This window comes from Bufo gargarizans, chromosome 1 (assembly GCF_014858855.1).
Source record: "Bufo gargarizans isolate SCDJY-AF-19 chromosome 1, ASM1485885v1, whole genome shotgun sequence".
In the NCBI taxonomy this organism is placed as follows: domain Eukaryota; kingdom Metazoa; phylum Chordata; class Amphibia; order Anura; family Bufonidae; genus Bufo; species Bufo gargarizans.
In genome coordinates, this window is record NC_058080.1 from 456,892,347 (window position 1) to 456,905,958 (window position 13,612).

Below are 13,612 nucleotides of genomic sequence, written 5' to 3' on the forward strand. Positions count from 1 at the left end.
TACTTTCTAATGACAATATTTAATATTGCATATACAGGTACTGTAGTATTTTTACATCTGTATACATATATCTTTAGATTGTAGTCTATGGGAGAATCAGTGCATTCCTATCAAGTCCTGCCACAGGGTTTAATAAGAACTTTTCTATGGCAGGCCTCTGACACTTCAGAAGGCCACAGGCTACCTTAGCAACCACAACAACTCTCACAATCTTGTTGTGGGAGCGCTGTTTGGTCAAAACCTGGTAAATGGCCACTAAGATGCTGTTTGACCATGGCATCTGAGAGGTTAAAATAAGTTCTCTCTCATCGTGGACTCTGCCACTGCTGTGTAAAAAAGCAAGCATACGGAGGCTATGGTGCCTGCTCAGCTATGGAATGGGCGCCAACTTTAAAGACCTGACATCCGCTACATACGTGTACAAGTACAATATTGATGTCCTGTCCTCAGGATGGGTGGGGCACCGCTACAATCAGCTGTTTGAAGAGGAACTCCAGTGAGCACTGCATCCTCTTCACAGCATACCAGGCATAGGGCCGTACATTATATAATGGCTGCACTTGGTTTTGTGACCCAGGCCCATGTGAGCTGTGCCTAGGCTATGTGACCAATTAATATGACGTCACTGGTCTAAGAAGGGGCCACGGCATTCACAGGAGCACTGCAGCCTTCTTAAAATTGAGGATTGGCAGGGGTACCAGGAGTTGGACCTCCACTGATATACTGGAGATAGGTCATCAAAATTCTACTTCTGGAAAACTCCCTAATGGGAATCTGTCACCACATACCTGGTGATGAAGCCTTCTTACATACCAGATGCACTCTGGCCACTTTTATTGATAGGGCCAAGCAGTGAAGATGTACTCACCCCTGGCCATGAAGTCTCCCGGGAGCACGTTCCGCACACAGGCTGTACATAGATGGAGCGCCAAGCAACCTCCATTCCGGTACAGTGTGTGCACCAAATGCCCTCACGCAAGAATTCAGGGAAAGGTGTGGGTACGTCTTCACTTCCTGGCCCTGTCAGTCAAAGTGGAGGTGGTGCGGCCAGCAATGAATATGAGTTGGGCCGTGGATGCAATGATACCTCTTCTGACTAGTGTGCATCACTAGTTATGTGGTAACAGATTCCAGTTAAATGAATGCTTATAGATCAATTCAATATTGCTGTACATGAGATAATACCCCTTTTATGCTGGAACATATAGAAGGATGAAAATCCGTAGTAGATCATATTGACATATAGGAATAGCCGGTGTAGAGGCAGCAGTCCAATCTGGTCCCTGTTACCTGAGTGGGCTAGAAGCCCCTCGGCAACATAAGGTGTCACCTCTCATATAAATGACACAGGGTGGGTGTATAGCTGTGTCACATATTTGACATAATGCCTAGGACCTCCAAGTCACACCGTTGACACCATGGATTCGGCTCTTTTACTACATAACATTGATATGTAGTATCAGTAAGACCCCTTTGGGGATATTTATGAAACTGGTGTAAAGGAAAACTGACTTAGTTGCCCATAGCAACCAATCAGATTCCACCTTTCATTTTCCAAAGGAGCTCTGAAAAATAAACGGTGGAATCTGATTGGTTGCTATGGGTAACTAAGTCAGTTTTCCTTTACACTAGTTTGGATAAATCTTCCCCTACTGTCTTTTTTACTACTAGTTTCAGGATTTATTATTTTGGATGAGTAATCGCTATGTGTTAAGCAATCAGAATAACACTTAGTTTTTTCCATTATACTTTACAAAAATGCAGTGTGCTCTTTTGCCAGAGACACGTTACTGACCTAAAAGATTTATCTAGGGATTAGTGAATTGGAGTTCTAGTCCGTCCATAAAGGCTTACAACATGATTGTAACTGCGGAGAATTTTCATTACGGCTTTATTCAAAGATCACTGGAATTATATAAGAGTGACGTTGCAGGCAACCATCTCAATGCATGGGTTTGATTTCTGATATATGTGTTTGGAGGGACGGCCAGATTTTACTATCGTGTATGGCACTGGCATCAAATGACAAGCTCACATAGCAGCTGGAAGAGGAAAGGTTATACCACCACTTCATGCAGGGCTGTGCTGGCACAGGCACCATGCGGTACAAAAAATATTTCACTATTCTAGAGGCTGCCATTGGCATCACCCCACTGAATAAAAGAGAACTTCTACCAGAGGGAAGACATGCAAACCTGTGGCAGTTTTCAGGGTAAGGCGATTGTGGCAAAATGACCCCCTTGTGTTTGCAGTCTGTATATTTTACTGTTCATTGGCCATCAAGATCCCTCACTTCGTTCTATGTCTTTATAGAATTGTGTAAGGACTAGCTACAGCATTCATTGCCTCTAACTACTGCTGTTCCTTGAGCTGTTGTGGAAGTTTTCTTACATTTTTATTTTAAATCCTTAGATGATTTCACACAATACCACGTTTTATGATGTAAAGACTCAGAATATGATAGCTGATAATCTACATAAAGCTACAAATAAAAAATACTAATTGTTTTAAAAGAAGATATTTAATTCCTGTGTTATAGATAGATAGATAGATAGATAGATAGATAGATAGATTAGATTCGATAGATATGAGATAGATTAGATAGATAGATATGAGATAGATAGATATATAGATAGATAGATAGATAGATAGATAGATAGATAGATAGATAGATAGATAGATAGATATGAGATAGATAGATATAAGATAGATAGATAGATAGATAGATAGATAGATAGGAGAGAGATTAGATAGATAGATAGATAGATAGATAGATAGATAGATAGATAGATAGATAGATAGATAGATAGATAGATAGATAGATAGGAGATAGATAGATAGATAGATAGATAGATAGATAGGAGATAGATAGATCGATAGATATGAGATAGATAGATAGATAGATATCTTTAATGCTGATTACTGATTTAGGATTCTGATCACACTAGTGCCATGTATTCCATTTATAATTACTAGAGCTCAAACTGTAGGGTTAGGATTTTTACTTTAATGTGGTCCAATGGAGGTCCCGAATGCTTCTGGAATTTCATACAGCAAAAATAGTATTGCAAATTGTGCTAGTATACCTGTCAGAAATATTTGAAATCTTAAAGGGCTGTCTCACTTCAGCAAATAACATTTATCATGTAGAGCAAGTTAAAGCTGTTGTTCGGGTTCAGAGCTGAACCCGAACATACCTCCATTTTCACCCAGGCAGCTCCCCTGACTTGAGCATCGGAGCAGTCCATACTTCGATGCTCTCCTTTGCCCTGCACTAAATCATGGGACCCAGTTGCTTCCTGGTCCTGCGGTGGGACTGCGGGAGGAGAATCTGCTAATATATTTTCAGGGACACAGGTCCGGATAATAGGGGTTGTCAGCTTCAAGGTTGGACACCCCTTTAAGCTTCATTAATATAAAGCTTAAAGGGGCAACTTTTACTGAAAGTTGCCTGTTTGGGTACGTCTTCACAGAAACGATATCCTGCAGATCTGCATGCAGCAAATCCACAACATTTAATATTACCAGCAAAGCAGAGGAGATTTTAAGAAATCTTATTCAGACATCTGCTGCATAAATTGACCTGCGTGTGGATTTTAAATCTGCAGGTCAATTTATGCTGCATATTTTACAACGCAAAATCCATGGCAAATCCTAAGCGAAATCCGCAACAAATCCACATCTGTATTTCTGCTGCAGAATGATGGTAAAATCAGCTCCGGAAAGTTTGTTCCCCGGTTGCCGGACCCTCTTTGAGGACTGGAAGACACTGCTCTGGCTCATCGGTTAGCACCATTAAAAGCTCAGTATTTAAGACAGGGAACATGAACTTGAAAGGTAAAATGTTAAAACTGAGTTATCTTGGAACAATGGAAAAACATCTATGAATAATTGCAAATAAGAATGATATTGTTTTTATGTCATAAAGAATGCATTTGTCGGAGGGGGCACAATTGTCCCACTTCTATATTATTAGACCATAACAAATTAAATTAAAAGAATGTGGGAAAATGCATGAAATTTCTGCCCCCGTTTTCTAATGTGTTGTAAACTGCCCTTAATGTAATTGATCCACCACAATTCTATTTTCCTATCAGTCCATATAAGCCAGCAATGTCCATGCTGACATCAATTTTAAACCCAGAAGTACATCTAATATGATGTTGGATCCATTAGAGTGAGGGGGTCTAATAATAACTCCACTTCCTTTTATAGTGATTTCTTTTTAAGTAGAAATTGCTTTCTTTACAGGCAAAGGAGCACTGTATTGCCTAGTGCGTGTGAATGGTACTCTAACCCACACTGGAACCCTCCACCAAAGAAGGTCACTGGGTTAAGGCACAGGATATTACACAGCAGAGCACCATACCAGGTATGTCACAGCTGATAAATTGTGATGAACGTGGTGGAATAATGATATGATGAGACAAGAGTACAAGCATACAAACCAACCAGACACTAACCTTAAAGGGACTCTGTCACCCTGATTTTTCAGATATGGAGTCCAGATCACTATTTCCCTGTCAGCACTCAGACCCACACTGCTGTCAGCACTCAGACCCACACTGAAATACACAGTCCAGACTGCGGTGGTAACAGGATGGAGAGGACTCATGTGCACATATACAGCAGTCCTCACCATGTATTTCAGGGCAGCAGGAAAATAAAAGGTAGTGATCTGGACTCCATATCTGCAGTACTACTCATGTATTACTGTAGATGATGGTCCAAGATCGAGGTCACAGGTCCCTTTAATCCTGTCCCATGATAACCTCATAACTTTCTTATGTGCAAACCCATAGAGGACCCTATCAATATTGGTACAATATGCCAACAAATAACAAGTATCAACGGACAGGCCCTGTCACCAGCACTCAGTACGCAGATCACCTTCTATAGAGAGCAATGCTATGACAGCATTTTTGATACTTCTGAACTTGGAAAGATACAGATGACAGCAAACCAAGGGTACACAAGTAGTATTAGTAAAGGTCTGCTTACCTGAGTCTGCGGTCAGGTGAAGGCCCAAGCTAAACACCATCAACTATTTGCATTAAGATTATTTGTTAGTGGGAAACCAGACCACTAAATTAAGATCCCAAAACTAAATTAGGCCCCTAAACTTCAGATTCCTAAACTTAACCATATCCCACCCAGACCAGCCCCTCAAATTAGTTGTACTCCAGATAAGACCTCAAAAGTAATCAGATCCCAGATCAGCACTTAATATTTATTCAGACTTAGAACCAGACTCCTAAAATTAAGAGATCCTACACTTAATCAGCTTCCAGAGTGGCCCCTAAAATTAATTCAGCCCCCAGACCAGGCTAAAAAATAAGAAAAGAATACAGTGCTACTGCTTCACTTCCAGGTGTCACTGCAGACAACACCCTGACCTTTTGTGCCAGATGATGGCGGCAGTTCAGCTTCTATTCCACAATGCATCTATGACTATGCCGGCAGGTCTGCAGAGTCTAGACAGGTGGATTCCCCTGTCCACATTCGAACCGAGGTCTTCAAGTTGAGTACTGCTGCTAAAAACCTAAAGCAGTGGCGTACTTACCATGGAGGAAGACCATGGCACTGCTGTTGGGCCTGTGGTAAGCGGAGGGGGGCACTTGACTCCTTCTGCATCCCAACATAAAGCAATGACAAATTCCTGTAGTCACCACTAAGGAAAGCTTAGTGCATAAGGATGTTTACAAATTCCATAAACTTCAATGGCAACTATGAATTTCTATACACAGAGATCCCCCAAGTGGTGTAGCTCAGTAAAGGGGAGCACCGGATTAAAAGCTGCATGGGGGAGATTTATAAATTTGTTTATGCCCTTGTCTGGTGTAAATACATTGAGAAATGGTGTTTAGACACAGCACCATATTTATAATGCATCAGGTACACTGTTTCTGACATAGAAGTTGGGTAAAATGGGCAAAAGTGTGACCTTATTTTTTATTAAATGGGTTGTCTGGTATGTTCATGATGTATCGTCTGGATATGCTATCAATATCAGATCGCTGGGGTCCAACCCTCGACACCCCGACTTTCAGCTGTGTCCTCTTCAATGTTTACCTGTAGCGGTGGTGCAGTGTAATTACAGCTTCCTCTCCCATTGACTTGAATAGGACAAACCTCAGTTATTACACTACACCAGTACACAGCATGCGGGTAACCACTGAAGAGGACATGGCGCTCACAAAACTGCCATGGCCTCTTCAAACAGCTGATCGTGGGGGTGACAGAGGTTGGACCCCACTGATCGGATATTGATGACCTACCCTTAGGATAGGTCATAAATATCATGAAATTGGACAACCCCTTTAAGATATTCTTCCATGAATAAAAAAAAAAAAAAATTGTACATTTGTCAGTTATTTCACAGGGCGGACAGGCCTACTAAGTTTGGATACAGGGCCCTATTATATTCATGTACATCCCGACTCAATAATTAAATTGACATTTTTAGGCTATTTCTCTTGCCTCATGTAAGCACCATATGGTTTTGTATAAATATATATATAAGCGGCTCGTGACCTCTTGTAGCAACGTATGGTTCGGTGCACAACCCTTGTGACCTACCCCTGATCGAAATAGAAAGACAAAATAGTATGGAAATAAAGTGGTAGGGGGCACTCAACTAGCCGGTGCCAGGCGGACACAAATTGGATAAAGAGAGTAGAATTTATTTACCAAATAAGTAAAACACTAGGAGAGTGTTACCAACCCTATAGCAATAAAAATGGTGGATCCACCTTAAAAAACTGAAAATAAAACATCAGATAAAATACACATAAAAGTACACATAAAAATGTCGCCAGTGAGATCAGACACAAATGTTTGCTATATAATCCTGTATTATATTTAACAGAGGGTACGGCAGTGAGATGTCCAAAAAATAGGTACCTGGGGGTCCTGTTTTAATAGTAGATGAGAGTCAGTGGTCCCAGGTATAGGAGGCACAGATCATCCGCTGCAGATGGTAGCGATGTGAATTTTAGATGTAGAATAGGTGTATAATACGGGCTGCAGCTTATACCAACAGCGTTGCAGAGTATTGTTTCAACAGCGGTATTTCATGGAGGTGTACATTAGATATACAGCTAGGGTAGAGAAATGATTCATTGATACATTAATAACGCAGTTCATAAGTTACTTTACCTCTGTGTCGGGTAGTAGTTCGCTGGAGGTTCTGGTCGGCGTGCGATGTCTCTCCCGCTGTGTCTCTAGGACCATCCGCGCTGTTCCACGTGATCATACCAGATCATGTGATCGGAGTGAGTCCACATGATCGATGAGGTACGTAAAGAGGCTGGACTGCCTTGGATTGATATTACTGCAAAGGCACACGCCTTTCTTAGCTTGCAAGCTCAAAAAAATTTATGAAAAAAGTTGCTTAAATCCAAAGGCTTAATTGGACAGGATCCATCAAATGTAGCGTGGCAGTGGCTGCTGATACCATACGTGTTTCGGGTCCAAAGCTTGCCCCTTCCTCAGTGGTCATATGTTTTTGCCACGTGCATGAAGTCTATTTTTTAGCACTAGGCACGTGACTGCAAAATCTGTGGAAATATTCTAATGTGAATTACAAAAGAGTAATGTGGCTTAAACACAAAGAGCAAATTCCCTAAATGCAATGGTAATCCTATCACTGTACTTCAACTGAAGGGCAATCGCTTCTGATCATTTTATTGTAGTTCAATTAACATTATAAAGCTGTGACCAGCATAAAAAATAAATAAATAAAGGATGAGAAAAACTAATCCAAAAGTGCTTTATCCACTGTAAAACATAGCACTGCATATGGGAAACCTGTGGATTTGAAATGGCATCTAAAGTGAAGATTAATACTGAAATAGGCCATGTAGAGTGGGTTCACTTCATCTGGACGCGGGTGTGGACTATCTGCACTGGTTAAATCAATAGACTTTCAGAGCTGGTTGCTAGCTGACAAAGAACTATAGAATACCTTTTAATTTTATCTATTTATTTTAAGGGGTATTCCCATTTTGCAATTTTCAGCATCAATTGACATGAAACGCATACTATCACTAATAGTGATTTTTTTTTTTTTATCTGTAATACCCTGCGTTCCTACACTATATGATGGTCACATGACATTTTCCACTGAGTTGCTTCTCTATCCCGATGACGTCATGTCTACATCTGAGGTGTGACAAGGCTTGTAAATCATCCGTGACCTTGCCTCTCAGGTGATGTACTGCTCATTCTCCAAGATCCCGCTCTGTAGACGTGATGTCAGCAATGATATTGTGCACACAAACGTATTTTCTTTCGGTGTCCGTTCCATTCATTTCAATGTGTCCGCAAAAAAAAACAAAAAACGGAAGGTGCTCCATGTGCATTCCGTTTCCGTATGCCTATATTTTGGTTTCGCAAAAAATGTCCTATTATTGTCTGCATTTCGGACAAGGGTAGTACTGTTCTATTAGGGGCCAGCTGTTCTGTCCCGCAAAATATGGAATGCACACGGACGTCATCCGTATTTTTTGCAGATCCATTTTTTGCGGACCGCAAAATACATACGGTCGTGTGCGAAAGGCCTTAGGCTACATTCACATGAACGTTGTGTTTTGTGGATCCACAAATTGCAGATCCGCAAAACACGGATACTGGCCCATGTGCGTTTACGCAATTTGCGGACTGTACATGCCGCAGCTATCATAGAAAATCCATATTCTTGTCCGCAACTGCGGACAAGAATAGAACATGTTCTATTTTTATTTTATTTTTGCGGGGCCGTGGCACGGAGCAACGGATGCGTATAGCACACGGTGTTCTGTCCTAATCTTTTGCAGCCCCATAGAAATGAATAGGTCAACACCCGTTCCGCAAAATTGCGGAACGGATGCAGACTTATTCATACGGTCGTGTGAATGGACCCTTAGGTCTCATGCACACGACCGTTGTTTCATTCCGTGTCCGTTGTTCCGTTTTTCGTGATTTTCTGCGGACCCATCGACTTTCAATGGGTCCGTTGAAAACTCGGCTAATGCACCGTTTGTCATCCGCGTCCGTGATCCGTGGTTCCAGTCCGTCCAAAAAATATAACCTGTCCTTTTTGTTTCATGGAAAACGGTTCGCGGACCCATTCAAGTCAATGGAACCGTGAAAAAACGCGGAGGCACACAAGATTGTCATCCGCGTCCGCCCGTCCGCGTCAGTTATTTTCCTATCATTTGCATGGCAAACTTGACTTAGACTATTTTTAACTTTCCATCATGTCTGGTGATCCTCCAAAAAAAAAGAAAGACACACGGAAACAAAAACGGAAACGGATCACGGAACAATGGAACCCCATTTTGCGGAACGGAACACAACAACGGTCGTGTGCATGAGGCCTTAGGGTGGGATATTTACAGCAGGGCTTCAAACAGGCTTGGATCCATGGCTGCTATCAGAAATTTTAGGGCTGTATGCAGGAAAAGCATGACCCCCCCTCCATTTGTATATACAGTCGTGGCCAAAGGTTTTGAGAATGACACAAATATTAGTTTTCACAAAGTTTGCTGCTAAACTGCTTTTAGATCTTTGTTTCAGTTGTTTCTGTGATGTAGTGAAATACAAATACACGCACTTCATACGTTTCAAAGGCTTTTATCGACAATTACATGACATTTATGCAAAGAGTCAGTATTTGCAGTGTTGGCCCTTCTTTTTCAGGACCTCTACAATTCGACTGGGCATGCTCTCAATCAACTTCTGGGCCAGTTCCTGACTGATAGCAACCCATTCTTTCATAATCACTTCTTGGAGTTTGTCAGAATTAGTGGGTTTTTGTTTGTCCACCCACCTCTTGAGGATTGACCACAAGTTCTCAATGGGATTAAGATCTGGGGAGTTTCCAGGCGATGGACCCAAAATGTCAACGTTTTGGTCCCCGAGCCACTTCGTTATCACTTTTGCCTTATGGCACGGTGCTCCATCGTGCTGGAAAATGCATTGTTCTTCACCAAACTGTTGTTGGATTGTTGGAAGAAGTTGCTGTTGGAGGGTGTTTTGGTACCATTCTTTATTCATGGCTGTGTTTTTGGGCAAAATTGTGAGTGAGCCCACTCCCTTGGATGAGAAGCAACCCCACACATGAATGGTCTCAGGATGCTTTACTGTTGGCATGACACAGGACTGATGGTAGCGCTCACCTTTTCTTCTCCGGACAAGCCTTTTTTCCTGATGCCCCAAACAATCGGAAAGAGGCTTCATCGGAGAATATGACTTTGCCCCAGTCCTCAGCAGTCCATTCACCATATTTTCTGCAGAAGATCAATCTGTCCCTGATGGGGTTTTTTTGGAGAGAAGTGGCTTCTTTGCTGCCTTTCTTGACACCAGGCCATCTTCCAAAAGTCTTCGCCTCACTGTGTGTGCAGATGCACTCACACCTGCCTGCTGCCGTTCCTGAGCAAGCTCTGCACTGGTGGCACTCCGATCCTGCAGCTGAATCCTCTTCAGGAGACGATCCTGGTGCTTGCTGGACTTTCTTGAACGCCCTGAAGCCTTCTTAACAAGAATTGAACCTCTTTCCTTGAAGTTCTTGATGATCCTATAAATTGTTGATTGAGGTGCAATCTTAGTAGCCACAATATCCTTGCCTGTGAAGCCATTTTTATGCAACGCAATGATGGCTGCATGCGTTTCTTTGCAGGTCACCATGGTTAACAATGGAAGAACAATGATTTCAAGCATCACCCAACTTTTAACAGGTCAGGTCTGCCATTTTAACCCATTCAGCCTGACATAATGATCTCCAGCCTTGTGCCCGTCAACATTCTCACCTGAGTTAAAAAGACGATTACGGAAATGATCGCAGCAGGTCCTTTAATGACAGCAATGAAATGCAGTGGAAAGGTTTTTTTGGGATTAAGTAAATTTTCATGGCAAAGAAGGACTATGCAATTCATCTGATCACTCTTCATAACATTCTGGAGTATATGCAAATTGCTATTATAAAAACTTAAGCAGCAACTTTTCCAATTTCCAATATTTATGTAATTCTCAAAACTTTTGGCCACAACTGTACACTGTTTAGCAATCACCATAAATAATATGTTCACAATATTGTACTGGTTATTGGGATACCAAGTACTGTTTAGTGATATGTAAAACTATAATCAATCCCCTCTTCATAGCAGAGTTTTTCAATAGAGAAGAGGGTAAGGCAGCTGTTCACTGTACAGATGGTCTTGGGTTCAAATCTCACTGAAACCTCTGAAATAATCTTTATAGTAGAAGTTGGCTGTTTTTGTAAAAGTAACAATTTTCAGCAAAGTTATTGTTACAAAAAAAAATAACCAGGTAAAAACTGTTAAAGTTTTTGCAACATCCCTAGTATGAAATATCACAAAACAGTATTCGGTATTCCTGTAATCATAATTCGCTGTGCAATATAGTGAACATATTATTTATGATGATTTTTTCCTTTCACTTCAGTAATATACTATTTACCTCGTTTTTGTCTGTGAAGAAAATAGCTCCTCCAACAAAGCAGGTCTGTAGTGGATTGGTAACTCTTCTGGAGTTCAAATCCTGATGCAGACCTGTTAAATCATTTCTTTAGTAAAGGTCCTAGTGCTGGTTGAGGGTCACAGCATCATTAGTATCTATACTGCATTGAAGTGAATGTTCCAGCTAGGAGGGGAAGAAGAGGCAGAGAAAAAACTTCACTGAACAGAGGGTTCCACTCTCTGAAATGTAATCACTGGATGAAGGAACGTTGTAGGAAAAATAAAATCACCTTTATTAAGTATATTATTAAAATAACCGGAAGAACAACACAAACTCTACCTAACTCGCTATGCCAATGGTTGATGGACGACTATCCACAAACAAGATTATCACCACTTTCCAATGTCTAGTGAATGGTCATAGTCTTCAGTAGTGCATATGGTTGACTTTTTTCCACACTTGAGCGGCCAGACACACTGAACTTCAGCGACACAGTACCTCAGTGTATCAGATTGATTTCTGAGCCAGCCTGTTGTTTGTGGATAGTCGTCCATCAACCATTTGCATAGTGAATTAAGTAGAGTTTGTGTTGTTCTTCCTGTTGTTTTAATAATATACTTAATAAAGGTGATTTTATTTTTTCTACAACGTTCCTTCATCCAGTGATTAAAAAGAAGAGTCAGGGACCTGATGTTACAGACACTCCCCATGAGCCTTGGGATGGGATGTATACACGGAGTGCATGTCAAAATTTGCAATTATGCTTGAGTTGTCAAATGCAGTAAGGTTGACTGGTGATGTTATTTATTTTTTGTATAACTGGAAAACTCCTTTAATTAGATCTAAAGGCCCTTTTACATGGGCCAAGGATTGGGCCAATTATCAGGGATGATCGTCTATAGGAACGCACATTCCCGATAATTGCTCCATGTAAATGTGCTGCAATCATCCGATGAATGAGCAAACACTCATTCTTGTGTAAATTAATGCAGCACATAAAATCATTGTTTGCAGGCAGCAGATTGCCTAAAGTAAACAGAAATGTGCTGCTGGCAAACAACGAATCTCTAATGTAAATGCAGCTCTCAGCTCTTCTCAATGGTTCAATCCTAATAATTGCCTGTCAAATAGCCAGTGTAAGGCTACTTTCACGCTGGCGTTTCTGGGTCCGCTTGTGAGATCCGTTTCATGGATCTCACAAGTGGCCCCAAAACGGATCAGTTCAGCCCCAATGCATTCTGAATGGATAAGGATCCGTTAAGAATGCATCAGTTTGCCTCCGTTCAGCCTCCATTCCGCTCTGGAGGCGGACACCAAAACGCTGCTTGCAGCGTTTTGATGTCCGTCTGACTAAACTGAGCCAAATGGATCCGTCCTGACTTACAATGTAAGTCAATGGGGACGGATCCATTTTCACTGACACAATATGGTGCGTTTGAAAACGGACCCACCTCCCTTTGATTTTCAGTGTAAGTCAAAACAGATCCGTTTGCATTATCAGGAAAAAATATATAATTTATATATAGTTTTTTTTTTTGTTCATGGTAATGCAAACGGATCCGTTCTGAACGGATACAAGCGTTTGCATTATAGGTGCGGATCCGTCTGTGCAGATACCAGACGGAACCGAACCTAACGCAGGTGTAAAAGTAGCCTAAAAGAACCGTTAAATCTAGTTGTCCCTCTCACAATAAAATAACAGGCTACCACTATCGCTTCCTTTTCTCTTGAATAAACTAAACTCTTGCATGGAGATAAGTATTTACACCCTTTACTCAGGACTTAAGGTACCTTTACACGAGCCGATTATCGTGTAAATTATCGTTAAATTGAGTGAAATTGCCCGATTATTGAGCAGTGTAAAAGCGATGAACAATAGAGAGACAATCGGTAGATTTCTCGTTGGTTCGATCATTTGGGCACAAAAATCTTGGACAGTAATGATTTCCTACGTGTAAACAGGAATCGTCCACTGCACACCACTCAGATATCACTTTGTGTAAATCCAACAGTCTGCTTGATAAACAGTGGAATATGTGATCGAAGTGACGATTTTGTGAACGATAATTTGCGCGTCTAAAGGGTCATCTATGAAACATTCACTACACCAAGAAATAACTCGTTCGTCGCTCACTCGTACCGATCATCACTT

The 13,612-nt window shown here is 41.3% G+C and overlaps 1 protein-coding gene across 3 annotated transcripts in view; it reads left to right on the plus strand.

The window, feature by feature from the left end:
* LOC122922236 (tight junction protein ZO-2-like) overlaps window positions 1-13,612 on the plus strand; it is a 130,474-nt gene that overhangs the window by 29,603 nt on the left and 87,259 nt on the right. Inside the window, exon 2 of one of the 3 annotated variants that reach the window (XM_044272809.1) lies at window positions 4,252-4,372. The exons of 1 other annotated variant lie outside the window; for it this stretch is intronic. The gene's annotated coding sequence lies outside the window, so the exon portion shown is untranslated. Of the gene's footprint in view, window positions 1-4,251; window positions 4,373-8,190; window positions 8,211-13,612 lie in introns of those variants that run through there. One more of the 3 variants, XM_044272827.1, reaches the window with a different exon arrangement.